We start from the raw sequence: 26,463 nt of genomic DNA, 5'->3' as shown, positions 1-26,463 counted from the left end.
GTTACTGACTAAGTCTATGCAGTATTCTCCCTATGTTGGTTTTTTGCAACCTGTTTTATATTCAGCCATTTCAAAGAGCAGACTTATGAAATAGATCCTTCTTCCTGAGGGGAGTGAAAGTGAGACCTCAGCCTGATGAGAATAATGAACAGACTTATTCTATAAACCTTCTTTTCCTCCCTGCTTCTCCACACTCAATCTCCAGTCTGACGTGATTCATTTTATTAAGTTGACCATGGTAGAGTGGATCTTTCTAGCTTATATTTTCTATAACATTCCCCACTATAGAGTCTGAGCACCAGTTCTGTCTTGGTGGTTCAGTGTGAATGTGACAAATTAATAGGGTCAGGGAGGTTAAAAAAGTCAACCAATTAAAAAAATATTTACATTAGGAGCAGCAAAATTACATTTACTTTTGTTAAATAGAACAAACTTTCCTATGGTTCTTGTATGAGCTTTGTGAATATAGCCAGCAAGAGGTGAGATCACTGGAATTTTAGAGGTCTGGCTATTGAAGGTTGTCTCCGTGAGTATGCATTCATTTCCCTATATCACTTGCATCAGATCTCAGTCATGACTGCCAGTCTTCTGGTTTTTGTGCATGTGTGTGGGTTTTTTTTTTTTTAAATAAAATCTTGCTCTTACATGGACAGAGCAGCTGATCCCCATTTAGAGAAAACAAAATTATAGTGAAGGCAACTTATTTTACCCTTGTCTGGTAACAGCAAAAACAATCAATCAGTTCCTGACAACAAAAATGGGTGAGTAGTGCAAGTGATAACTAAAAAGAGGGAATAGTGACAAGGAATTTCGTCTATGAAGGATGAGGAAACAGCATTCATTACATGAAGCATTTTTAATACTTAGTGTACATTTTTCATCTTCACAGTGCTGTACAAAAATGAATTGTCACAACACCCCTGCTAGATAGGAAACTGGTGGTATTTCCATTTTACAGATGGGAAAACTGGGGCACAGAATGGTTATGGGATCTGCCTTTTTCAGAGGTTCTTAGCACCTGCAGCTCCCATTGACTTCAGTTGGAATTGTGGGTGCTTGGCATCTTAGAGTGTGAAGCCCTAGCTACTTGTCTAAAGTCATAGTTGTCAGAGCTGGGACTACATCTCAGCATTTTTTAGCTCCCAGTCTGGTGCTCAGAGTGGGGAAAACTAATTGTCACACACATGGAATGGGGAGTTAAAAAATTAAGACAGACTAAAAAACTTTATTTAGTCTTTTTATTTAAAAAACAAAAACAAACAAAACCCCTCATGATTTTGGGGCCAGTCTTGTTACTTTTTTAATTTTGGGGGGTTAGCAATGTTGCAAAAGTGATTTGGTTTTCTCAGTCCATGGTATATGTTAGTTTATTTCAAAAATTACCATGTTTAATAACTGGTTGCTTATACGTAGACTGTACCTTAGGCTGTATTTGGAGTGTTGCATGTCAGGATTTAGATGCATTGACGGGGATTTGTAGAAACATCTACAATATATGACACTAGTACCTCTGGCCAATGGTGTTAGTCCCTCATCTTCATAATTACATAATTTAGCTACGTATATTTCATGTGATGGTGCTGCGTTTTATTAGGTTGACATATCTAGTCATAAAATTGCACACTTTGACCTTCTAACCCCTTTCTAGGAGGGGAATCTCTTCCAATATTTCTTACAGAGCATGTTGTAACAAACATTCTTATTACTTTTATATCCAGGATTGTAAAATCATTGCAGGTGATTCAATCCCCTAATGCTATGTAATTAATCTGAGGGTAGAAATTGCCTTTTTTCCTAATTTATAAAATATTAGATTTTTATTTCTGAATTGCAAGGCTTGTATGCTGCTGCTGATTTGCTTTCAGATTGGTGGTAAAAAGGTTTTCTTTATTGGAAATGGAATCAGGATGTTTTGACTTACTGTATTCTGAATAGGGTGAGGAGATTAGCATGGTATGTAAAATATTTGTCCATAAAACCCCACACATTGCTAGTGCAAATCATTCACCCTGCCTCTGTTCCAAATTTAACAGTGTTTTTCCCCCCCTCTGTAAACGATACTGTGCAAAAAATCATGATATTAATTTACTTGTATATTATATCTCTGTCTCCAATCCTTTCTCTGTTCTTGGGCAGGGACTCTCTCCATCTCTGGGTATGCCTACACTGCAAGTGAAGGTATGATTGCAGCATTGGTAGGCATATAGCCTTGCTGGCTTTAATCTAGCTGGCAGAAATAACAATGGTAGTAAAGATGTGGCAGTGTGGGACAGCCACCCCAGTGCATGCCCACAGGCGATCCTGTATATGTACTTGGGTTGCTGGTCCACACTGGGATCCATTTCCTCACATTTTCACTGCTTTCGTTATCCATGCTAGCTAGATTAAAACTAGTGCAGGTATGCCTGCCCATGCTACAGTTACACCTTAATTTGCATTGTAGACATACCCTGTGTTTGTACAGTGTCCATCACAATCCTTTGGTAACTACAATAACATAATTTTTTGTTGTTAATAAGTATACAAAATTTAGGCTTTGATCCTGTGAGCTGATTTGTGCTGGTAGACCCTTACACGAAACCCAGGTGAAGTAAATGGATCTGCTTGGAGGCACAGGGATCTTCCCAGGTAGATCAGATCTTTAATTCTTAGAATAATGGAGGCCTGTATTCAGGTTTAAGAAGACTAAGGTAACTATACTCTTCTGATGCAGGGGAAAATTTAATACTAAAACTATAAAATATTTCAGTTGATCTAGCTGAATTTCTTGCAACTTAAATCCTTATTAAAATTACAAATAAGGTTAATATATTTTTGAAGCATTTACAAAAACAAAAAAAAGTAGTTGATCTATGTGAACTTTCTTAAAAGTTTTGTTTTTGTTTCCCCTGTTAAATAATCACTTCAGATTTGAAATATTGCAAGAGAAGCTGAGTACTAGTAGGCATAGGACTTGCAGTTCTAAGTTGAAACCTGCCTTTACTTATCCCCTTCACTCTGGTAACAGAAAAGTTTGCTGACTAATAGTGTTAATACTTGGAAAATAAAATGTAACCTTCAGTCAACTTTCAGTATCTAACCCAGACATTCAGTGAATGGGCAGTTTCATGGTGAGGAATGACAAGTGGGAGGTGTGCAAGTGAATGTCAAAAATCCTAGAATTAGGCTTACATTCTTATTTCAATTTCTATTTCCTGTATACTGACTTTAAGTACTGGAATCCTAAAGTCCGAACAATGAACAGTTAAGTTGTTTTGGAGGAGCAGGAGAGTGAATTTGTGTGGGGGGGTGGAGGATGAGAAAACCTGGATTTGTGCTGGAAATGGCCTAACCTGATGATCACTTTAGATAAGCTATTACCAGCAGGACAGTGGGGTGGGAGGAGGTATTGTTTCATATTCTCTGTGTATATATAAAGTCTGCTGCAGTTTCCACGGTATGCATCCGATGAAGTGAGCTGTAGCTCACGAAAGCTCATGCTCAAATAAATTGGTTAGTCTCTAAGGTGCCACAAGTACTCCTTTTCTTTTTGCGAATACAGACTAACACGGCTGTTACTCTGAAACCTGTTGTTTTGGATAGGAACTGACACAGAAGAATTGTTTATTAATTTGTTGGTAATCAGTCACCACCCAGTGCTGTCACTTCTGTACCGCGTGTTATCTTTTCTGAATTCCTCAAATCTATATCATTTCTATGCCGCTCATGACTTCCTGTTTGTCTTTTGGCTGGTGTTGGAGTGCATACTGTGAAGTGAATAGCCCTAATGGTCAGATCCAGCTATTCGCCTAGACTCCTCAGTGCCACAGGTTCAAATCCCTGTAGAATAAACTCAGCCCTTTATCCTTCCAAATTAGATTGAGTCCTTTTTCGAGTGCTTGTTCATGTCGATTCCATTCTAGGGGTGCGCACATCCATGTGCACAGTTGTTGGAGACTTTTGCCTTAGCGGTATCTGTAGGGCTGGCTGTGGCGTCCTCTGGAGTGCTGCTCTCATGCTGCAGTATATCGGGCACCACCAGCCTTATGCCTTCTCAGTTCCTTCTTACCCCTCATGATGATTGGTTGGAGCACCTGGTGTTGCTTAGCAAGAGGATTAGTGGTTCTTCACTGTTTAGATCGTTCTCCTTTGTTATTTAGCCAGTGATCACTTTATTTGTTAAGTGTTCTAGTAGCAGGTTAGTAGTTAGAGTCCTGGCTGGGACTTTGTGCCCCGCTCCCCAGGCTTTAAGCTGTGTTCTGAGTGCAGCCAGCCAGTGCCCATCAGCGATCCTCACGAGAGTTGTCTGAAGTCCCTAGGGGAGTCTCATCGAAAAGACAAGTGCTGGATCTGCAAATATTTTCACCCCCGAACTCCAAAAGAGCAGGACATTTGGTTAAGGGCCCTCCTCATGAAGGCTGCTCTGCGCCCAGCATCAAAGTCCTTGCACTCTGATTCCACACCTGGTATTTCAGTATCTGCAATGCTGGCACTAGGATCCATCCAGCACCATTCCCCCTCGCCAGTACCAAAGAAGCAGTCGAAGTAGTCTGGTCTGCAGGCACCGTGCAAGGGAACTTCGGGCAAAGGACCTGAGCTAGGCCTCGTGTCCGCAACGGAGGCTCTCGGGTGGTACCGCTGTGGTCAGACCCTCTAGCCCAGCCAGGGACCCACCTCCGATTCTGGGGAGCAGTAGGGGGTCTCAGCCCATCACAGGGCGATCTGCGCCTGAGGCGGGCCCCGCGGCCAAAGAACAGTTTGGCCGATAGGCATCACAGATGCCTTGCCGCATGGCTGATCCTGCCAAGACACCAGCTTTGACAACCAAGCCGGTGATGGGACCGCCCCGAAAAGCAGTGGTCCCAGACCAGAGGCGCTGTTCCCCTTCGTCACGGCCAAGGACCCTGGTACCACAACCCCGGTCTCCAGCCAGGAGGCCTAGATCTCCAACACCATGGTCTCCGCTTACAAGATGCGGGACTCCAGAGTCGCAATGCTGATCCCTGTGTTCCTGGTACCGACGGTCCTCCCACCAGAGATTGCCAAGGCGCCAGTTGCAATCGCCTTACAGGTCTCCGAGGCGTCTGTCTCCTCCAACACGAGACCGTTCCTGGTCACGGCACCAGTTGCCGGGGCACTGGTGCTTTCTTCGAGCAGGCACCGGCCCTCGCCTTCACTGTACCAGTTGCTGACAAGAGTCAGTCGACAGACTCAAGCTTCCACGGCCCTGACCACCAGAAGGACAGTGGTCGGATGGACAGTTTAGCCCTTCCACTGTTTGGGGCAAATCGTCTCCCAGCCAGGAGCCTGCCAAGATGCTTTCAGCATTGGCATGGGGTCAAGGGGCATGGACTGCCTCGTGGCAGTACTGGAACCCGTGGGGGGTGACTGTGATGCTGGCACCATACTCCCACCACTTCTCCCGGGCAGCATTGGACACGCTACCCCCAGCACAGCTGGCACCGGCTTTGGCGCAAAGAGCCCAATCCGAAGCGGTGCCGAGCTGCGGAGCAGTCCCCGTCGCAGCAAGGGGATGCCCTCCAGCCTTTGGCGGTGCAGTCATCCTCATCGTCCCCAGATGAGGTGGTGGTGGGGCCCTCGCAAACTGGTAGCCCCCCTGATGACTTCAGGGAGCACCAAGCCCTACTTAAAAGGGTGGCGACCAACCTGAACTTGGAGGTTGAGGAGCTAGCTGAGGAGCCTAATGACCTCTTCAGTGTCCTTCCGTCCTCTGCCCCAGCCCGGGTTGCATTGTCCATTCACCCAGGGGTCCTAAAGATTCCCAAGTCAGTGTGGCTAACCATCTTCCATTCTGCCCACATCCAAGAAGGTGGAAAAGAAGTACTATGTCCCCACAAAGGGGTGTGAATACTATATGCACACCCTCCTGTGGGGTCCCTGGTTGTGTCTGCTGTCAATGAAAAGGCCAGGCTAGAGGCACCCCCAAAAATAAAGATGCCAAGAGGCTGGACTTATGTCAGAAAAATGTATTCCATAGCAAGCCTCCAGTTTAGGGTCTGTAACCATCAGGCCCTATTTGGCAGATACAATTTCAACCTGTGGGACTCCATCGGGAGGTTCAAAGCGAGCTTCCTGCAGGATTGGGTGCAGGAGTTTGTCACTCTCATAGAGGAGGGTAAGGTGGTAGCCAGGGGTGTCCTCCAGATGGCCTGGGACACCACGGACTCGGTGTCCAGGATGGTTGCCTCTGCAATAGCCATGAGGTGTAGCTCCTGGTTACAGACCTCCAGGCTGTCCCAGGCAATGCAATCCACCCTCTAGGACCTCCCGTTTGAGGGAACAGGGCTCTTCTTTGAGCTGACTGATGCTAGACTCCCAGGCCACCCTCTGCTCCTTAGGCCTACATACTCCTCAGCAGGCCAGAAAGCCGTTCCGTGTGTTCCCCCACCTCTGCTGTCATCAAGGTCTTGGGGTACCCCTCATTCCAGCTTCTACAAAAAGGACCAAGACAGGGGTTTTAAGTGATGCCACCAGTCGTCATCTCGTCCACATGCCCAGCCTGATCCTTCCAGGGATCAAGGCAGCCAGAAGCAGTCATTTTGAGGGTGCATCCAAGAACGATGCTTCAGTCACTGCACCGGATCCATTCCCCGTCTTCGTCAACCACCTCCACCCTTTCCGGTCTAGGGTGACCAGATAGCAAATGTGAAAAATCGGGACGGGGGTGGGGGATAATAGGTGCCTATATAAGACAAAGCCCCAAATATCGGGACTGTCCCTATAAAATTGGGACATCTGGTCACCCTGTTCCAGTCGGCCTGGTCCCATATTGCCTTGGACCTCTGTGTGTTCATCACAGTCTCATCGGGCTATACCCTGTAGTTTGTAGCTGACCAACACTTCCGCCACCCTTCCCTGTCCCTCTTCAGGGACACTTCTCACGAGCAACTCCTCGTTCAGGAGATTGAAAACCTCCTGTGCCTAGGGGCAGTGGAAGAGGATTTTACTCCTGTTACTTCCTCTATTCCGAAGGCAAAAGGGGGCCTCAGACCTATTCTAGACCTGCACCGCCTCAACGAGTCTCTCAAAAAGTTGAAGTTTAGTATGGTCTCCCTGACCTCCATCATCCCCTCTCTGAATTCAGGAGACTGGTATACCACCCTTGATTTAAAGGACACTGCTTCCATATTTCCATATTCCTTGGGGCACTTGCTTTTCCTCTCTTCCACGTTGGGCCAGCACCATTTCCAGTTAACAGCGATGCCCTTTTGGGTCTCGTTGGCCTCGAGAGTGTTCACAAAGTGTATAGCACCAGTGGCTGCTTACCGGCAACGTTGGGGAGTCCAGATTTATCCGTACCTCGATGACTGGTTGGTTGATAAGGTGCCAGTCCTCTGATCAGGCATCTCAATCTGGTCTGTTCCACCTGCTGCGACCTGGGCCTAATAATAAACGACAAAAAGTCGACCCTCACCCCAGTGCAACATATAGAATTCATTGAGGCAGTACTTGACACCACTCGAGCCACAGCCTTCCTCCCAAGACTCTGTTCCAAGCCATGGTGGACCTCATCTCGACTCTGGGTGCCCAACCATTCACCACTGCCCACATGTGCCTGAGACGGTTGGGTCATATGGAGGTATGCATTTACAGGGTCCGGCACGAGTGACTCCGTCTCAGGTCCCTACAGGCATGGCTGGCGTTGGTCTGTGTCCCCAACAGGTACAGTATGGACCGGGTGTTAAGGATTCCGGACAGTGTACTGTTGTATCTTACCTTGTAAATCACATCACATGTACACATGCGTATGTTCCCAGTGTTATACCAATAAAATAAAAACCAGCAGGATCTTATTAAAGGGAAAAAGGCAAAATACCACATTTATTGTGAATACAGAAAGAATCATAGTAAGCAGTTATAGTTATAACATTCCATTCAATCTCACATTTATTCACACATTCATTCATACACACACACACACACACACAAAGGTTATTATCATAGTTACCAGCCTTAGAGTTGCTCATGCCAAGCCACTGGCCAGGTGGCCTGGACATGAGGAGGGAGCAGGGCCTTGTCAGATGTTCATCTGATGCTCCTGGAAGTTGGTTTGCAGAATCAGACCCCAAAGTTCTCGCTTTTTAGAGTCTATTTTTATAGGAATTTCTTCCTATGCCAGTCTATGGGAATTGCTTCATCATGCTGTTGCTGAATCAATCAGCAGATAGCACATTCCTGACGGCTCCAAGATGTTATCTTGTTCTTTGGTTCTCCCATTCTTGAGGCTGTTGGGTGGATTCCAGTCTGTCCTCTGGGGGGTCCTCTGGTTATTTCCACTTGATGCCTTCTTCAGCCGATGGACACTGGATTCTTAGGCTGGCACCTCCCTGATCATTCAGTTATTATCCACACCAAGCATCCATCCACATACATCCTCTATCTCTATTTTAATCACAATTGTTAATACAACAAAAGGGCGGGGAGTCTCTGGGTGCTGTTTCTGTTGTTAGAGTATTGCTTTGAGTCTCTCTCTCTGTGAATTGCTTTGAGAACACTCTCTGTCTTAGAATGTACTAACACAATTAGCAGCTTGCAAGTTTCACACATAGAGGGAGAGAAACGGTACCAAAAACCAAGAGACCTCTTAATTAGTAATACCCTGGAATTTAAACTATGGGGAATCAAACTCATTTGTGATTTTAATACAGAACTTCTTTAATATGATCCAACACCAGAACTGTATAGATTAAACTTGCTTTCAGAAGGTCTAAATAACTTGTTCAATCTGAACTGATTTAGTGCTCATGTGAACACAGAATAGCTAAAATGATTCAGCTAGTCCTCCTGCTACTGTTCCATAGTGCATAAGTGACCTTTTCAAATCTTCCACAATTCACTATGTCTGGAAGCTGTACTGATGCTATGAAATAGGTACCAAGAGGGCATTGCAGTTGACATGATTTAAAACAGCAGAGCTGATGTGCAACTGGTGTTCTTAAATTGAGTCATCATAGCTAATATGGAAAAAATGAAAGGTTCTCAAACTGGTTTGGTCCAGCTGACTCAATTACAAGGGGTTTGTTGCTGTGGTGTAAACAGTGTTAGTCATTTCTGCAGCCTTCTCAGCACCCATATGAAGTGGCACCTGAGCCTTTTGTTCAGTTGCTAATAGGCCTCTTGATGATGGCTGACTAGCCAGTTTCATTAAGGTTGAGTATTGGTTCTTCCTTGTTGTTAAGGGGATTCCTGTAGACCTTTACCATAGGCACTGTTGGTAATACATCAACTAGTGTTTGTTTTACAGGCTTTTAACTGTATAGGGCCAAACACAAACAAAATAGCCATTTGGCTGGGCTATCGTATCGTGCAAATTCTGTAGCTCAAGAGTCCTGACTCCTTTTCTGGCAGTGGCCATGTTGCTAACACCAAACATTCAAAAATCATGAGTCCGAGCCCAAAAATTCATGATTGGATTAAAAACAAGGTTTAAAACTGTAAATAAATTACATTTTTTGCCTGCTTTTGGATATTTCTCACCTTGTAAGGGGAAGCTCTCCACTCCTAGATTGTGTAAGATAATTTCAGGATCAAAAATAACCTTAAATATACACAGAATGTGGCTTCCCTGTTCACTGCTTGGAAGGGACTGCACTTACTCTCTCCTGTCATGTGTGAGAGAAGCTGGCACTCAATGACTCATAATTCCCCCTCCCCATCCGTAACCAGGCAGAATAGGCAGCTGTCTCATTCATATTCTCCCTTCATGATCCCCTATAATCTCCAGTCCCCCATTTACCTCATTAACTTGCCCACTTATATTTCCCTCTCTTCACCTTGTCTCCCCTACCACAGGCTCTCTCTCTGCCACACTATTTTTCCCTGCACCCTCCCAGTCTGCCTCCTATTTCCTCTGCCCCTTCCCCGCTCCCCCCGGTCATTTCCCTGATCATCCCTGTACATCCTCTTTCTTAGCACATTTTCCCTTGTTCCCCCCTCACCCCACCCAATGGTCTCATTCCTGAAACTCTGCATTCTCCTGTCCCCTGGCATTCATATGGAGGCTGAGGAGCCACCATCTTCCCTCTGTTAGCCCCATTTCAGCCAATGGGAGATGGCATCCATCTTTGCTGGGAGCAGCCTCACTTTCCTCTACAAAGGTCAGAGGCATGGTAGCTAGATAGCTAAGGGCAGCCTGTAGCTTGGGTCCTGTTGACAGAAAAAGGACCTTGGAGTATTGGTTGATCATAGGATGACTATGAGCTGCCAATGTGATATGGCTGTGAAAAAAGCTAATGTCGTCTTGGGATGCATCAGGAGAGGTATTTCCAGTAGGGATAAGGAGGTTTTAGTACCGTTATATAAGGCACTGGTGAGACCTCACCTGGAGTACTGTGTGCAGTTCTGGTCTCCCATGTTTAAGAAGGATGAATTCAAACTGGAACAGGTACAGAGAAGGGCTACTAGGATGATCCGAGGAATGGAAAACTTGTCTTATGAAAGGAGACTCAGGGAGCTTGGCTTGTTTAGCCTAACTAAAAGAAGGCTGAGGGGAGATATGATTGCTCTCTATAAATATATCAGAGGGATAAATACCAGAGAGGGAGAGGAATTATTTAAACTCAGTACCAATGTGGACACAAGAACAAATGGATATAAACTGGCCACTAGGAAATTTAGATTAGAAATTAGACGAAGGTTTCTAACCATCAGAGGAGTGGAAGTTTTGGAATAGCCTTCCGAGGGAAGTAGTGGGGACAAAAGATCTATCTTGCTTTAAGATTAAACTTGATAAGTTTATGGAGGAGATGGTATGATGGGATAACATGGTTTTGGTAATTAAATATTCATGGTAAATAGGCCCAATGGCCTGTGATGGGTTTTAGATGGGGTAAGATCCAAGTTACCTGGGAAAGAATTTTCTGTAGTATCTGGCTGATGAATCTTGCCCATATGCTCAGGGTTTAGCTGATCGCCATATTTGGGGTCGGGAAGGAATTTTCCTCCAGGGCAGATTGGAAGAGGCCCTGGAGGTTTTTCGCCTTCCTCTGTAGCATGGGGCACGGGTCACTTGCTGGAGGATTCTCTGCTCCTTGAGGTCTTTAAACTACAATTTGAGGACTTCAATAGCACAGATATAGGTGTGAGGTTTTTTTTGTAGGAGTGGTGGGTGAAATTCTGTGGCCTGCGTTGTGCAGGAGGTCAGACTAGATGATCATAATGGTCCCTTCTGACCTAAATATCTATGAATCTATATGAATCTATGAAATGAGAGACGCTGTCTCCTTGTGGATGAGGGCAGATTTCATAGGATTGAAGCCAGCAGTCAGAAATTCATGAGAACCCTTTTAAAAAACACAACAAAATAGAAATTGTGAGACTTACAATAAAACAGAGAGTGGGTAATGCTGCAGTGTGTTGGTGGGTGCCAGACTTGCCATTGGAGCACCTTTCCTTCCTCCCGCCAGCAGTCTTTTATTCTTTTCCCTTTCCAGAGCCTGGGGCCCTTGTAAATCTTAATTCTGGTTCTGCAAGTTCCACTTGGGAGCCTCGCTGACAAGTTGGTCAGAAGTATGAAAGCATTATAAGAAACACTATGAGATGAAATCACTTTGTTCATCGAAATTGCACTGTGGGATTTTGGAAGGAACTGGCAAGGAAATAACAGTGACCAGGACTTCCTGTCCCTGCTAGTTTGGGCTTGATGAGTTGCAATGCCAAGGTTACTTGTCTTAACATGTCAGAATTAGATTAATACTGATCTTCTGAAAAGTGGTACACTTATGTATATTCAGATTATTTTAAAAATCCATTAATAGGAGGTACTGCGTTAATGCATTTTGCAGTAACACTCTGTTTTGCAAACATTTTGTTTTATTATTGGGTCCTTGAAATGATAACCACTGATTTAGTAAACCTACAGTGTAGTAAGTAAATTGAGTAGTAATGGCCTGTTCCTGCATGATGAAAGTTATTGGGAATATAAGTACTGACATTCTTGGGAGCAGGATTGCGGCCTAACTAAGCAGGTGTTTTCTGACTAAATGGATATACTGTAGCTTGTTTTATTTTGTTCCTTTGTTAATTCAAAGGAGCACAAAAATCTTTTACTAGGCTGTTTTGAATAATTCCCCTAAACATATGATACGTTTTTGTCCCCGCAGAAGCCTGCTCAGGAAGACATAAGAAAGTTGATCTCAATAATTCAACAACAGGTAACTTAAGTTATAGTTTTATTTTCTTTGCTACAAATTATGGAGAATTCTTTCTTCTGCAGTTGGGAAAATTCATAGATCCATTATTTTCTAACTTGAGTACATGGAGATAGCTGCCAACAATGTGAATTTAGAGAGCTAAGTAAAAGTTGCTTGATTTTCACCCCCAACCCCCTTCACCCATAGGTGCTGAGCACTTGCAGCTAGTTTCCCAGTGACAATGGAAATGTGAATGCTCAGGTCTTTTGAAGAAACAAATCACTTAAGTCCCTAAATGTGGCATTGGGTGTCTAACTTCAGGCAGTGAAGTTGGAAAATTTGCCCTATATAAATACAAGTAATATCCTAAGAAATGTGAATAGGTTAATTGCTTTCCTGTTGAGCAAATTATAGGAAAGCTGCAAGGGAACGTGTTTAACTTCAGTGGCTGAGAGGACTAGAAATGATGTTTCTCCATAAATTTAGTATGTCTTTGGTATATTTAAATAAGTATCATGTTATGAAAGAACAGACTTTTTGGTTCTGCTTTTAATGTAGAAATGGAATACCCACTTCCCCCTTCCCATCTTTGTCTCACTAGCTTTCCCGAGTTTAAATGTCATGAGTATTCTGTTATAAAATATTGGATGGGGGAACCAGTTTAAGATTCTTATCTTGTCCATTTGGGTAAAAATCAGTTTTATTATGGATTACCTGGCCAAACTATACTGTAAACTGTTCAAGTATCTAAAATTTCTGTAACATTATTTGCTCTAGTCACTGAGTAGTTGACACTGTCTTCAATTTCTTATAAAATATTGATAAAGATATGGAAATTAAATGGAAGAGCCATTTTCAGTTTTTGTGTGCAAAGCACACTGATAGGCAGTTTTTTTCCCTGTGTTTGTAATGCATATGTAATATAGGGAGGTGGAGTGGTATAGCTATAAGGGATTGAAAAAGGAGCTGGAAGATAGGAACTTCAGAGTTTTAACTGCGGCCCCACCAATGACCCCTGTGGGCTTGGGTAACACACCTCAATTCTTTGAGTCAGTTTGTCCATCAGTGAAATAGCAATACTCTGATTTCTCTTTTTCTCAGGGTGTTGTGATAATTAGTTTAATTATTTGCAAAGTGCTGTGCACATGAATGATGCTGTTATATAAGAGGCAGCTGTCATTACCATTGCTGTGGAGAGGGAGCAACCTCTTAATAATTAAGACTGCAAGTTAATTTTCATTAGAAACCCCTGCTCCTAAATACCACAAAAAAAGAGAGACCTTCCTTAGAACTGGTAGGTGAGTGAGCTCTTTGACGGATGTTTTGTTCCCCCTTCCCCCCCCCCCCCCCCCCGAATTTCAAAGTAAGTCAGAACAGAGGTTACTTACTTACAATGCCAAAATAACAAACACGTTCACCAGTTTCCAAAAAATCTTTTTTTTTCATCACTTGCAGCCAAAACCCCTCCAAAACCACAAAAGTCAGGAAAATGGAGAGAAGTAAAATTTAGTTCACTAAGTTGACACAATTGAAGACCTGTGGTGAAACCATGGCCCCATTGTAGTCAATGGAAATTTTGCCTTTGAATTCAGTGGGGCCAGGATTTCACCCTTAGTACTGAAAGGTAGGAGTGAGTGCTTCTACCCCATGCTTTATCCCCAATCCACGTTCAGACTAGCTTTAAAAAATAAGCAGTATCCAAGACAGTAACTTTGCTGAGGTGTAGTTAAGGTTGATAGAACATATAATTAATTTAATTATAAAAATCCTTACAAGAAAGTTGGATATAACGGGAGAAAAAATCCACCCCGCCCCACCCCAGTTCAAAAGCCTGGAAATTCAGAGTTAAGGTTAAATTTACTAAAACTCCAAATATTTTAATATATGGAAATTGACAGGTAGGATACTGTGATGGAGCTTACTAGGCACTTGCTGCTGTCTACCAGAAGGCCCTGTACTAAGACGGTACCCTTATGGAAGGGGAAGAGCAGCAACTTTGGACCTCTGGGGTTTCCTAAAGAGGCCTCCCCTGATCAGCTGCAGGCAGAATCAGCAAGAGTTGGTCCTCCAGCGCCTCAAAGGGCCAGGAGCAGGTGGAGGTCAATCAGGACTCAGCAGGCTAGATAAAAAGGGCTGGCTGCTTTTACTATGGGGCAGGATGAAGCCAGGGAAGGAAGGCTCTCCCTGCCCTAACCCAAGTAACCTGGCCCGGTTAGGGGCTTAACGTTGACAGTGTTTGCCTTGGATCTCTGTGCAAGACTATTGTTTGTTATGGACTGTAATGCCCAAGTAGCTATTTTGAGCTCAGTGTTCATTTGTTTGCTGTAAAACTTAAGGTGAGCCTGCTCCATGGGGTCCCTGGCTCAGGGGAGCCTTTGACAGATATCCAAACTACCTTACTTCTGCCCCCATGGTGATGCTCTAAGTCAGGGACGGGCAAACTTTTGGGCGTCAGGGCCACATCAGGTTTCTGAAATTGTATGGAGGGCCGGTTAGGGGAGGATGTGCCTTCCCAAACAGCCAGGCGTGTCCCAGCCCCCAATCTGACCCACCCCTGTCCCCTGACCATCCCCTGACCATCCCCTGCCCCTGACTGCCCCCCACCACCCCATCCAACCCCTTGTCTTATTCCTGACTGTCCCCCTAGAACCCCTGTCCCCATTCAACCCCCCTGTTCCCCACCCTCTGACCGCCCCGACCCCTATCCACACCCCTGCCCACTACCCCAAACTCCCCTGCCCTCTATCCAACCCCCCCCCCCCCCCCGTCCCCTTACCACGCTTCCTGGAGCACTGGTGGCTTGTGGGGCTACAGCCGTGCTGCCTAGAGCACCGGGACAGGTAGCTGTGCCGCCTGCCTGGAGCCAGTCATGCCACCGTGCAGCACAGAGCACTGGGTCACGCTGCGGTTCTGCAGCTGCGCTGCTGCCCACAGCATTGTGCTGGCAACGCAGTGAGCTGAGGCTGTGTGGGAGGGGGAAACAGCAGGGGAGGGGCCAGGGGCTATCCTCCTGACCCAGGAGCTCAGGGGCTGGGCCGGAGGGTCCCGCGGGCCAGATGTGGCCTGCGGGCTGTAGCTTGCCCACCTCTGCTCTAAGTAAACAAGAAACTCAGACTACCAACTGGTACCAACTCCAGCCTTGCATTCCACACAAAAAAAACTACTATACAAATTCCCATTTAACCGAATGGAATACTAAAACACAAGCTTACCAAAACAAGACAGAGACACACACACCCCCCCCCCCCCCCCCGCTAAATATTTTTTAGAGAAGGCAAATGCAAAGAAATGAGTCTTGCACTTGGAGTGGAAGGATGGTAGTTGCTGAGAGATTTAATTCCATGGTCTTGACCTGGTGAAGAAAGTAATGTCTCCTGTATGGATGAAGTTCACTCTTAAGAGTTCCATCGTGTGAGAGGAGAAAACCGTCAACCGCATCTTCATCCTGGAGCTTTAAGCAATCTTTTCGATACTCTGGGCCCAGACCATGGAATGCCTTGAAGATAATGACCAAGACCTTGAATTCAATTTGATATTCTACTGGAAGCCAATGGAGAGAGCAGAGAACGTTTCCTGCTAGTCTGTGTTGCTGAGGAGATGTGCTGCAGCATTCTGTGCTAGTTGTTGTTTCCTAAGTGCTGAAGCCTTTGTGCCAAAGTATATCACATAGCTGTAGTCAAGCCGAGAGGAGAGGAAGTTGTGAATAACTGAGTCCAGGTCATCATTTGGCAGGGTAGGTTGAAGTCTCCTAGCCGATTGGAGATGACAGAAAGCGTTACTCGTGAATGCTGCTATGAGAGAGCTTGGTGTCAGCGAGGAATCCAGGAGTACTTCTAAATTATGGACTGATTTGACCAATTGTGGATCTGTATCTTTAACCAAAGGAGATTGCACTGTGGCTGCTAACTGTTGAAAATGTTTGCCTCTGCCCAGCAGCATCAGCTCTGTTTTGCTCAGGTTCAGCTTCAGCCAGCTGTTTTCATTCATGAGCTGATCTTGTTGAAGCACTGGGCCGTCTTGGTGGTAAGTCACCACCTAACCTTTCCCTCAATAAACTAAATAGATTGAGCTTCTTAAGTCTCTCACTGGAAGGCCTATTCAGATTTCAAATCATTCTTGTTACCCTTTTGATGCTTTCCAGTTTTTTAAATATCGTTTTTGAAGTAAGAACACCAGAACTGGACACAGTATTCCATTAATGTTCTCACTAATGCAATATACAAAGGTAATACCACCTCCCTACTTCGACTGGATAGTCTCTCGCTTACACATCCAAGGTTCGTGTTCATTGTCTTAGCAACCACTTTGCACTGGGAGCACCTGATTTGCATCTGATTATTTACCATTGCCATTAAGGTATGTCTACACAGCAGCCAGGAGGGTGCTTCCAAGCATGGGTAGGCAGATGTGCTAGCTGGAGGAGAGCTAGCGTACTAAAAATAGCAGTGTGGCTGCAGTGGCATGGATGGCGGCGGGTCAGGCAGGTTTTTAGTGTGGAGTAGCCTGAGCTACTGCAGCTATGGTGCTATTTTTTAGTGCTGGGAAGCACCCTCCTGACTTCTGTGGTGACATACGCTAAGTCCTTTTCAATGTCACTTCAGGCTACCGTATAGTCCCCCATCTTGTAAAGGTGACCTACGCTTTTTATTCCTAGAGGTATGACCTCACATTTGGCAGTATTAAAACCTATGTTCAAATAAGCGCACCTGAACAAGAGATCTAGATTGATCTGTATAACTGACCTGTCCCTATCACTGTTTATTGATCCAGCAATTTTTGTCATCTGCAAATTTTACCGCTGTTGATTTTATATTTTCTTGTAGGTCATTGATAAATATATAAAATAGTATTGGTCAAGAATATATCCTGGCAGGATCCCACAACTAACAATAAAAGAAACAAAAGAGGGGAAATGGGAAGTTAGGATCCCTAAAAGGCATAGTTAAGACAGTTTGGGAATCTCAGTTGAATTTCCATATCTCCAAATATTTGGATTTCTTGTAAAGTTAACCATAACTCTGAATCTTCTGGCTTTGGCTTTTTAATACAGTAGTTTGTTTTTTTTTCCCTTTTGCTAACTACAGCATTCTTCTAAGGAATTTTATTCATATTACTCATGTATGGTATCAATCTTAACTTCACCTTTACAAAAAAAAATTTGGTAAAATATAGGTTTCAGAGTAACAGCCGTGTTAGTCTGTATTCGCAAAAAGAAAAGGAGTACTTGTGGCACCTTAGAGACTAACCAGTTTATTTGAGCATGAGCTTTCGTGAGCTACAGCTCACTTCATCAGATACAAGATCTGATGAAGTGAGCTGTAGCTCACGAAAGCTCATGCTCAAATAAACTGGTTAGTCTCTAAGGTGCCACAAGTACTCCTTTTCTTTTTGGTAAAATATAGTAATTAAAGCTTGAATAATAAATTCATACTTAAAACTGTCTATTGTGAATCAAATGGTTACTTAGTTTGCAGATTTTCTAAAACCAAAGTAATATATTTAAACATTTACCACATTTTTGCTCTTTAAAAATAAGCAATATGGAAACTTTTACCTCAGGTCTGTTTTTTTTTTTTTTAAGTAGCACAAAACTCTCTTATTAGTTAAGCCGTTCAAACTTGTTCTGCTGCTATAAGGTGTGCAGACAAGTTTTTCTCCCCTGCAAGATAACTGTAACATAATTGCTTACATTGGTGCTCTCTGCTGCTTTATTTCAACTAGAGCTCTGAATTCTACAATGTGTTACTCCTATTATTATTAATTTACCGGTGATCATTGCCATAGTATTATTTGAATGCCTCATAAATATTAGAAAGTTAAAGCTCACGATATCTATGTGATGTAGGAAGGTGTTCTCCTCAATATACAGATGGGCAAACTGAGGCACATAGAGGTTGAGTGACTTGTTTAGGGCAACCCCAAAAGTTTGTGCACAGCTGGTAATAGCTTTATCTTAACCCCAAGGTCATCTTTCAGTGGGTGTTCTGTGCATTTACAGATGTCTTGCAGGTTTGAACCTCAGATGAATTTCTTTTACTCCATTATTGAATGCCAATATTTCACTTTGACCTTACCTCTCCTTTTTTGAAAATGTGAGTCTAATTATAATAGCAACAGGTTGTATATTTTCCTGTATAAGTAGAAACAAATGTTCATTGGTCCTTAGCTGAAGCTGTATAAAGAGAAGAATGTCAACTTGTTTGTCTCCATCATGTCCCTCTTAAACATCCTTCAAATTTGTCTAAGAGCTTTGGGGAAATAAAACCTGTGACCCAATTTCCTTTCCCTCCCAGCTTTTTCTGTTGGCTTCCAACTTGAGATATCACCCTTTCTGTAGTTTTTGGAAGGACTGATGAAGCCAGTGACTCCATCTCCCTTCTCTGGAAGCTTTCTTTGAATTCCAATGAGCTTCACAGTTAGTGGAAGCTCCACAAACCAACTGAGTTTAAGAAGCACATCTTGTCTCAGTGATGTCCTGACCCCCCAGCTAGCTTTAGCCATCAGTTGTAAAACATCGAAAAGGTGCTTGGAATTTGTTTGTGTCACGTGATATGTAAGTTCATGTGTCGTCCCTTGGATGGACCATGCCACCTAGAAAACTTACTGTTACACCAAGTTACAATACAGAAGATGCTGCAGAACCTTAAGTGTTGTCTGCTTTATCTCCATGGTAATTCATGAATGTACATTCCGTGTATCAGTTACTCAGAGGGACTAACTGGTTTTGAGTTTTGGTCAGAAGGTGGGAATCAGACTGAGACGGTGTTTGTTTCTGTGGCTTCCTGGCATGGTATTAGGGAATGAAAGGGATAAGATGGGATATTCTGAATACCCTAATAAATGTTGGAGTTTTGAACTTCACCTCACTATTCTAAGGCTACTTGAAAGACTAAAGCGGGCGAACATTTGTACTTTCTCCAGACTGACCTGGCTCCCAGGGGTCATCTATAGAGTCGTCTGAGTTTCAGCAAGAGGCTTTGGTAAGACCTATTATGGAAATAGGTTTAGATAAGAGAGAGAACCCATAGCTCCATCTGCAGAAAAACCTTAGTTGACTGTGGGGAATGAATTCAGGCCTTGGCACAAGAATTGCAAGCTCTGATTGCTTGAACTAAAAGATATAAGAATGACCATACTGTGTCAGACCAAAGGTCCATCTAGCACAATATCCTGTCTTCTGACAAGTGGCCAATGTCAGGTGCCCCAGAGGGAATGAACAGAACAGGTAGTCATCAAGTGATCCATCCCCTGTCGCCCATTCCCAGCCCCAGCAAACAGAAACTAGGGACATCATCCCTGCTCATTCTGATTAATAGCCATTGATAGACCAGTCCTCCATGAACTTACCTAGTTCTTCTTTGAACCTGTTATAGTCTTGGCCTTCGCAACATCCCCTGGCAAAAAGTTCCACAGGTTGACTGTATATTGTGTGAAGAAATACTTCCTTTTGTTTGTTTTAAACCTGGTGCCTATTAATTTCATTTGGTGACCCCAGTTCTTGTGTTATGAGAAGGAGTAAATAACACTTCCTTATTTACTTTCTCCACACCAGTCACAATTTTATAGACCACAATCATATCCCCACTTAGTCATCTCTTTTCCAAGCTGAGAAGTCCCAGGTTAACTAATCTCTCCTCATATGGAAGCTGTTCCATATCCCCAATCATTTTTTGTTGCCCTTTTCTGAACCTTTTCCAATTCTAATATATCTTTTTTGAGATGGGGTGACTACATTTGCACGCAGTATTCATGATGTGGGCGTACCATGGATTTATATAGAGGCAATATGATATTTTCTGTCTTATTATCTGTACCTTTCCTAATTATTCCCAACATTCTGTTCTCTTTTTTGACTGCCACCACACATTGAGTGGATGTTTTCAGAGGACTATCCACAATGACTCCAAGATCTCTTTCTTGAGTGGTGACAGCTAATTTAGACCCCATCTTTTTATGTGTATAGTTGAGATCATGTTTTCCAATGTGTATTACTTTGCATTTATGAACACTGAATTTCATCTGCCATTTTGTTGACCAGTCACCCAGTTTTGTGAGATCCCTTTGTAACTTTTCACAGTTTGCTTTGGACTTAATTACCGTGAGTAATTTTGTATCATCTGCAAATTTTGCCACCTCACTGTTAACCCCTTTGTCCAGATCATTTATGAATGGAAGAGAATGTTAGACACTCAGATATTGCAGTGTTAGTGCTGGTATGAGAACCTAGGTAGATAAATTCCTTTAGTTGTGAGTAAGTAACAGGCTGTTGTATTTGCTCGTGCAATTAGTAGAGTAAAACATGATCACACTCACTAAGTCTGAGTATTACATTAGAGCAAGTGATTTGTTTTTAGTGAAGTTATATTTTAAGTATTTTCTTTGTGTATTCAGTGTGTCCCTGTGGTCTAATGTGTTGCTCTCCTTGTTTGTAGTTCCATCTTCTCTTGTGTTTGCTTATATTGTATCTCTTCTGTTGAGTAAAAATATTATTTTTCATAAAGAGCAACCAGAAGGAATAACTATTTAAGGTAGGAAAAAACTTTCTCCTGTGTCCTTTGCAACCCTTGAAACATGTCACTGTTACAGCATAAAAGAATCAGGGGACCCCCTGCTTTGCCCAGAGAAACAAGGGAGGGAAACCGTGTTTATTAAAAAAAAAAAAAAAAAAAAAAAAAAAAGCCAGTCCCTGAGAGTATTGCTTCCAAATGAAAGTGGTTCATATTTGCTTTTTTTTTATGGGTCCAGGTAATGTGGCCATGGATGGGTATCTGGAAACAAAAAAGCCAACAAGGCTGTTAATGTGACTGGTGAGTTCTGCCAGATTATATAGCCTTTTGAATGGTAAGGTAATATGGTGAAAAATGAATTAGGGGAAAGTCTGCTTTTGCTCAGGATGAAGGCAGAGGAACCTCTCATTTGAAGTGTAATTCTTAAAGCAGGAATTCTGGGAGTCAGGGCATATGGATCCTCTTCCCAGGTAGGCTAATGACATTGAGCAAGTCACTTAACTTGTCTGTGTCTTTTCTACCTCTGTACAATAAATGTAATACTTACCTCAGAAGGACATGGTGAAGCTAAATTAATGTTTATGAGCCATTTTGTGGTCTTCTGTTGAAAGGTGTCTTACATGTACAAAGAGTATTCTTACTGTAAATACTAAATGAAAACAATACTGGAATGTATGAGATTTGTGGAGTTGGGAAAACTGTGGCACATTATTTAAAGGTTTGTTTAAAATATGGGAGGCAGAGGGCAGTGTGAAAAGAGGAATGAAATTAGAAGTATTTTCTGATTGAACACTGGGAACCTAATAATTGGGGGAAGAAATTGTCAGTTTTTGTTAAAGATGAGTGAATTGTTTCAGAACAGTTTATCTTGTTGCCTCCGTTTTTTAAAGTCCATCTTGTAGCTTTTCTGAGTGTGGTAAAAGGGAACAGAATGTTCACCAATATAGAAGACTACATCATAGAGGAAGCTGCTGCTCACACTTTTTATTTGAAGAAAATGTAACAAACCAGGAACTGCTATAGGTCCTTTTTCATAAATAGGAAATACATGAAACCACAAGACGCAGTGTCAGAGCAATGCTAAGTGCTTGGCTGGAACCCAAAAGCAAATTCAACATTAAAAGGGACAGTGACATGAGTTAAAAAGGATGCTATGTAATATAATCTGGTTGTCAAGTTGTGGATTGACTGTCTGTTAAACTTGCTGCCCAGATCTGAACCCCGTGAGACTGAAACAATGGTCTGAATAAGAACATGAATTGATTGGATGCTCAGTAACCTGGATAGTCCAGGAATCTTATTAGAATAAGTAAGCACTCTTTTTGGATATAAGAACAATCACCTGCTCCCTCCCTAATGATCCAGCGATGTTCCTGTTTGGCAAATGGTTGCTCTTTTGACCTGTTATTTGTGTTAACCAGTAAAAGCCAACCAAAGTACAGCTACCTAGGCTTGCCATGGCGGACTTAAATACATTAAAAATCCCAGAAAACATTGTATGGCTGAAAGAAAAGGAGGACTTGTGGCACGTTAGAGACTAACCAATTTATTTGAGCGTAAGCTTTCGTGAGCTACAGCTCACTTCGTCGGATGCATTGGAAAATTGAATGCATCCAATGAAGTGAGCTGTAGCTCACGAAAGCTTACGCTCAAATAAATTGGTTAGTCTCTAAGGTGCCACAAGTCCTCCTTTTCTTTTTGCGGCTACAGACTAAAATGGCTGCTACTCTAAAACCTGATTTTATGGCTGGTAGCTCTGATAACAAATTCAGGCTACACTTAAGATGTAGGTTTTCAACAATAAGGGCTTATCTACACTTAAATTCTTCGGAAGAATTTTGCACTGCTGTAGCATTTTTTCTGGTGAACTAGCGCTGTCTACGCTGGGGGTTGGCTTGGTATAACAGTCTCTTAGGGGTATGCATTTCTGATGCCCCAAGAGACGTTGCTACACCAATGTACGTTCCTAGCATATGTCGCTTAGGGGTATGTAAAATTCACAGCCGTAAGATGTAGTTAAGATGACCTAAGGCGTGATGTAGCCACTGCTAAGTCGACAGAAGAATTATTCTCTTGGCCTGTCCTACTGCCTCTTGAGGAGACAGATTTAGTACAAGCAACAGAACTCCTGTTGCTATAGCAAGTGTGTACACTACAGCAGCACAGTTGCAGTGCCACAGCTGTGGTGTTGTAGCATTTGTAGTGTAGATGTACTTGACTTCAGTAGTTCTCTACCTCCGGTCTGTGGACTCTGGGGGTCCTTAGACTATAGCTAATGGGTCTGTGAAAGACACTGACTGAACAGAATTCAATTACATGTACAGACAGTAGATTTCCAAAGGGGTCCGCACCTCCATTTGAAAATTTTTAGTGGTCAGCAAATGAAAAAACGTTGAGAACCAGTGCTCTAAGTGTTGGTCTACACTGGGAACTTACGCTGGCATAGCTGCATCTTTCAGGCATGTGAAAATCTACACCTCTGAGAGATGAAGCTATGCTGACCTAACCCCTGGGGTAGACAGTACTAGGTTGGTGGAAGAATTCCACACTCCTTGGGGAACCCGTCCTGTCTTGCTGGTGCTGGCTATAAAATAGAAGAAGCTAGTGATTTTTTTTTTCTTTGCTGAATCTTCCTCTTTTTAGTACATGACTTAAATAATTGTCTTTTCTTTAAATCTTGTCCACGCACCCACATGGAAAAGGGCATTTGCACAAAGAGCAGACATGTTTTTCAGTGGGTTAAAAGGAATGAGGTGAATCTTGCATCAATCCAAGTGTCTTTCTGTAAAAGGCATGTTCAAGTATAAGAGGTATCTAAAAAGGAAGATGAAGTGTTGAGCACTCAATGAAAAATCGATAGAGAGGTTTCTGCATGTGAAGTAAATACAGTTTTAATAAGTGTAAAATTAAGAGCAGTATGCTGTTTTATGAATATCCACCTGTTTTGAAATTAGGCTTCTAAGCTGATTGTAATAAAATGATTGCTATAACCACTTCTTGCCTGCTGTTTTGTGAACTGCATATATTTGAATGGGCCATGATTTCAAGATGGAAAAATGGGGAATGAATGGCACCAGGCTAGAAAAGAGTGAAAAAGTTACATTTTTGTTTATAGTACTTTTGATTTAGAAGTTTATCTTAAATAGAACTGAGTCTGTGCATTCTGGTTGAAAGAAAAATTGATGGACAATTGTCTGAAGATAGTTGTTCTCTTCCCAGCCCACAGCCTGATATAATCTTGCTTTTCAGTATCCCTTTTAATTTTGGCTTATCAGCACATTTCAGTAAGAAAATGTTCTCTGGGTGTGTGGAGGGAGTTAAGTTCCTCTTATAATAAGAAGACGTGGATAGCACGCATGCTATGTGCATTCTCACTGATTTGGGGCTATGTGGAATCAGGCTAACAGAAGATGCTTAACTCTGTTATTAATGCTAAAGTTTAAATTTTCGCACCAAATAAGTAGAAATAAAGTTTTTTGTTCGTTATACTTACTATTTTCTAACACTGCATGTCTTCAGAAGAGTTAGAATTAACTTCTCTTCCTAACTTAATACTGGCTCTGTGTGGTGAGCGTACAGGGCCCTTCATGGTCCCCTGATGGAAGCCCCACAATCCTACTACACCCTGACCTAGGAAAGGAGCAGCGAAGATGGGTCCTCCGGGACTGCCTAAACAGGCCTCATGTAAACAGCCAATCAGAGCTCAGCAGACTTAGATAAAAAGGCCTTAGCAGGGCAGTTCTTGGCTGGGATCAGAGGGAAAAGACAAGTGTTCCTCTCTGGCCAGAAGCGCTTGAGAGATAACCAGTTTGTTTCTGGTTGCATTTGCTTAAGCTGCATGAGAGAGGACTTGAGAACGTCAATCCTAAAATAAGGAAGTGGTGAAGACTAAGGGGTCAGGTGGGAAGAGGCCCAGGGAAGTAGCAGCAATGAATTGAAGTGAGCGATAGGATCCCTGGATTGGAACCTGGAGAAGTGGGCAGGCCCAGGTTCCCCCACTAACCACTGGTGAAATGGTGTAAATCCCAAGAAGGAGAAAAGGTTTGTTTGAAAGCTCAAGCAAAGGGCTGAATTTAAAGGGCCCAGAGCTGGGGCTGAAGACTCTGGTAAGGGCAGATACAGCTTGGTTAGATTTTTGTTACCCCAGAAGGTGTTCGTTTGGATTGTGTGACCCAGCAAGAGGGCTGAGCCGCTGAAGACCTGGTAAGTGAGGCTGATAATCTTCAGGGGGCATGCAGCAGCAGGAGGGAGGTGCTTAAGAAGTGAATGTCCCCTGTTTACGCTCTGCCACTGACTCACTGGGACAGTTAGAGTTCCAAATTACACCTCATGAAACTCAGAGGGGTTATGTGTCTGTGTAATCAGTGCCTAGTTTGGCTGGCTGTGTGAACTTGTGGGGCATAACCTCCTCAGTCTGCCTATCTATCTATCTGTCAAATTCAAACAGTCCTTCTCTAAACATTCCATCTGTGTAAGGTTCTCATGTGGAGGGGTTCTTCTTACCAGAAGACTGGTGTAACTCCTATAGCATGCCATGATTTTTGACCTTCAAAGGCAACAGTAGCAGCGTGTGTGCCACCCTCTACAGGGTATTAAAGCTGCCCGCAGAGCACTGCAGTCACTTTTATCTTGACCACAGTTGGTAAAGGAGACTATCCTTTGGCCATTGCACTAACCTCTTCAGTAGATCCCAATGGTGCTTCATTGAATATTCTGTTCATAGCTGTACTTTGTCTTCCAGCCAGGTACAGTCAGTTGTTAAATTGTTTGTAGTCTTTTCCTGAGGTACTTTGGCACATTTCTGCAGTGCTAATGAGTTGCATGGTCATGTGGGAGATCTGGATTTTGTTTTTGGTCTGGCCTGGAAATACTGTGGAGACCCAGAAAGCTGTTCCAAAATGGGGAATTCAGAGGCCTACTCAGATTCACTGTGCTGGAAAGATGGTGGCTGTGCTGTGATACTGTATTGGTGGGGACTGTACAGTGACAGAAAATGGAATTCTCTGCCTTTCTTGGTATGTCAGAGCAAAAGGACCACACAGTGTTAGTTGAAGTGGAGGGGAAAAACGCTTCCATTAAGTGACATTCTGTAAATTCCCCTATCTTCAGGGCACAGCATCTATGGAATAGAGAATGAGGATCTGATGCTTTTGTGTTTCCCCAATTCCCTGTTGTCCCATACTTTTTTCCCTTTTCCATAATTACTTGCAGGAATTTGATCCCCGTTATCAGTTGTCTGTTTCTATTTTTTTGCAGGAATGATGTTGTTCAGCCTTTCAATTCCTTCAGAAGAGAAACAAGATGCCTGTCTGCCATTACACTATGCAGTGGTGTTGTTGTAGTGTTGTCAGTCCTAGGATATTAGATAGACAATGTGGGTGAGGTAATATCTTTTATTGGACCCTCTTCTGTTAGTGGGAGAGAAGCTTTCAGGCTAACCTTGAAGAAGAGCTTGATGTAAACTCAAAAGCTTCTCTACCACCAACAGAAGTGGGTCCAGTAAAAGTTATTAGCTCACCCACCTTGCCATTACACTGTTATAGTTGCCTAGCAGCTAGAGGGAGCCATATAAGAGAGTGAATACACCCTTAATTGAATAAGCATCTGTATAAGAAATTAAAGGGTTCTCATTACTAGATAGGCCAGGACTACAGTACAAAATGGCAACCTAAGTTATGTTGGTATACAGCTGCCTCAGTTATTACATCGTTGGTGCATGTGCACACTTGGCTTCTTGTGTCAGCAGTGCATGCTGTCACCAGGACTACTTGTATCAGTGCAAAGTGCAGTGCATGTTGGGAAGGTATCCCACTGTCCAGCACAAG

General features: G+C 43.2%; 1 protein-coding gene across 8 annotated transcripts in view; it reads left to right on the top strand.

The window, feature by feature from the left end:
- The window catches only part of TRERF1 (transcriptional regulating factor 1), a 143,019-nt gene that overhangs the window by 32,040 nt on the left and 84,516 nt on the right, over positions 1 to 26,463 (top strand). For all 8 annotated transcript variants that reach the window (XM_077813825.1, XM_077813824.1, XM_077813822.1 and 5 more), the window contains exon 2: positions 12,102 to 12,152. The gene's annotated coding sequence lies outside the window, so the exon portion shown is untranslated. The remainder of the gene's footprint in view (positions 1 to 12,101; positions 12,153 to 26,463) is intronic.

This window comes from Eretmochelys imbricata, chromosome 3, assembly GCF_965152235.1.
Source record: "Eretmochelys imbricata isolate rEreImb1 chromosome 3, rEreImb1.hap1, whole genome shotgun sequence".
Taxonomy (NCBI): domain Eukaryota; kingdom Metazoa; phylum Chordata; order Testudines; family Cheloniidae; genus Eretmochelys; species Eretmochelys imbricata.
The sequence above is the reverse complement of the archived record's forward strand: the minus strand, read 5'-3'. Positions and strand labels throughout refer to the sequence as shown.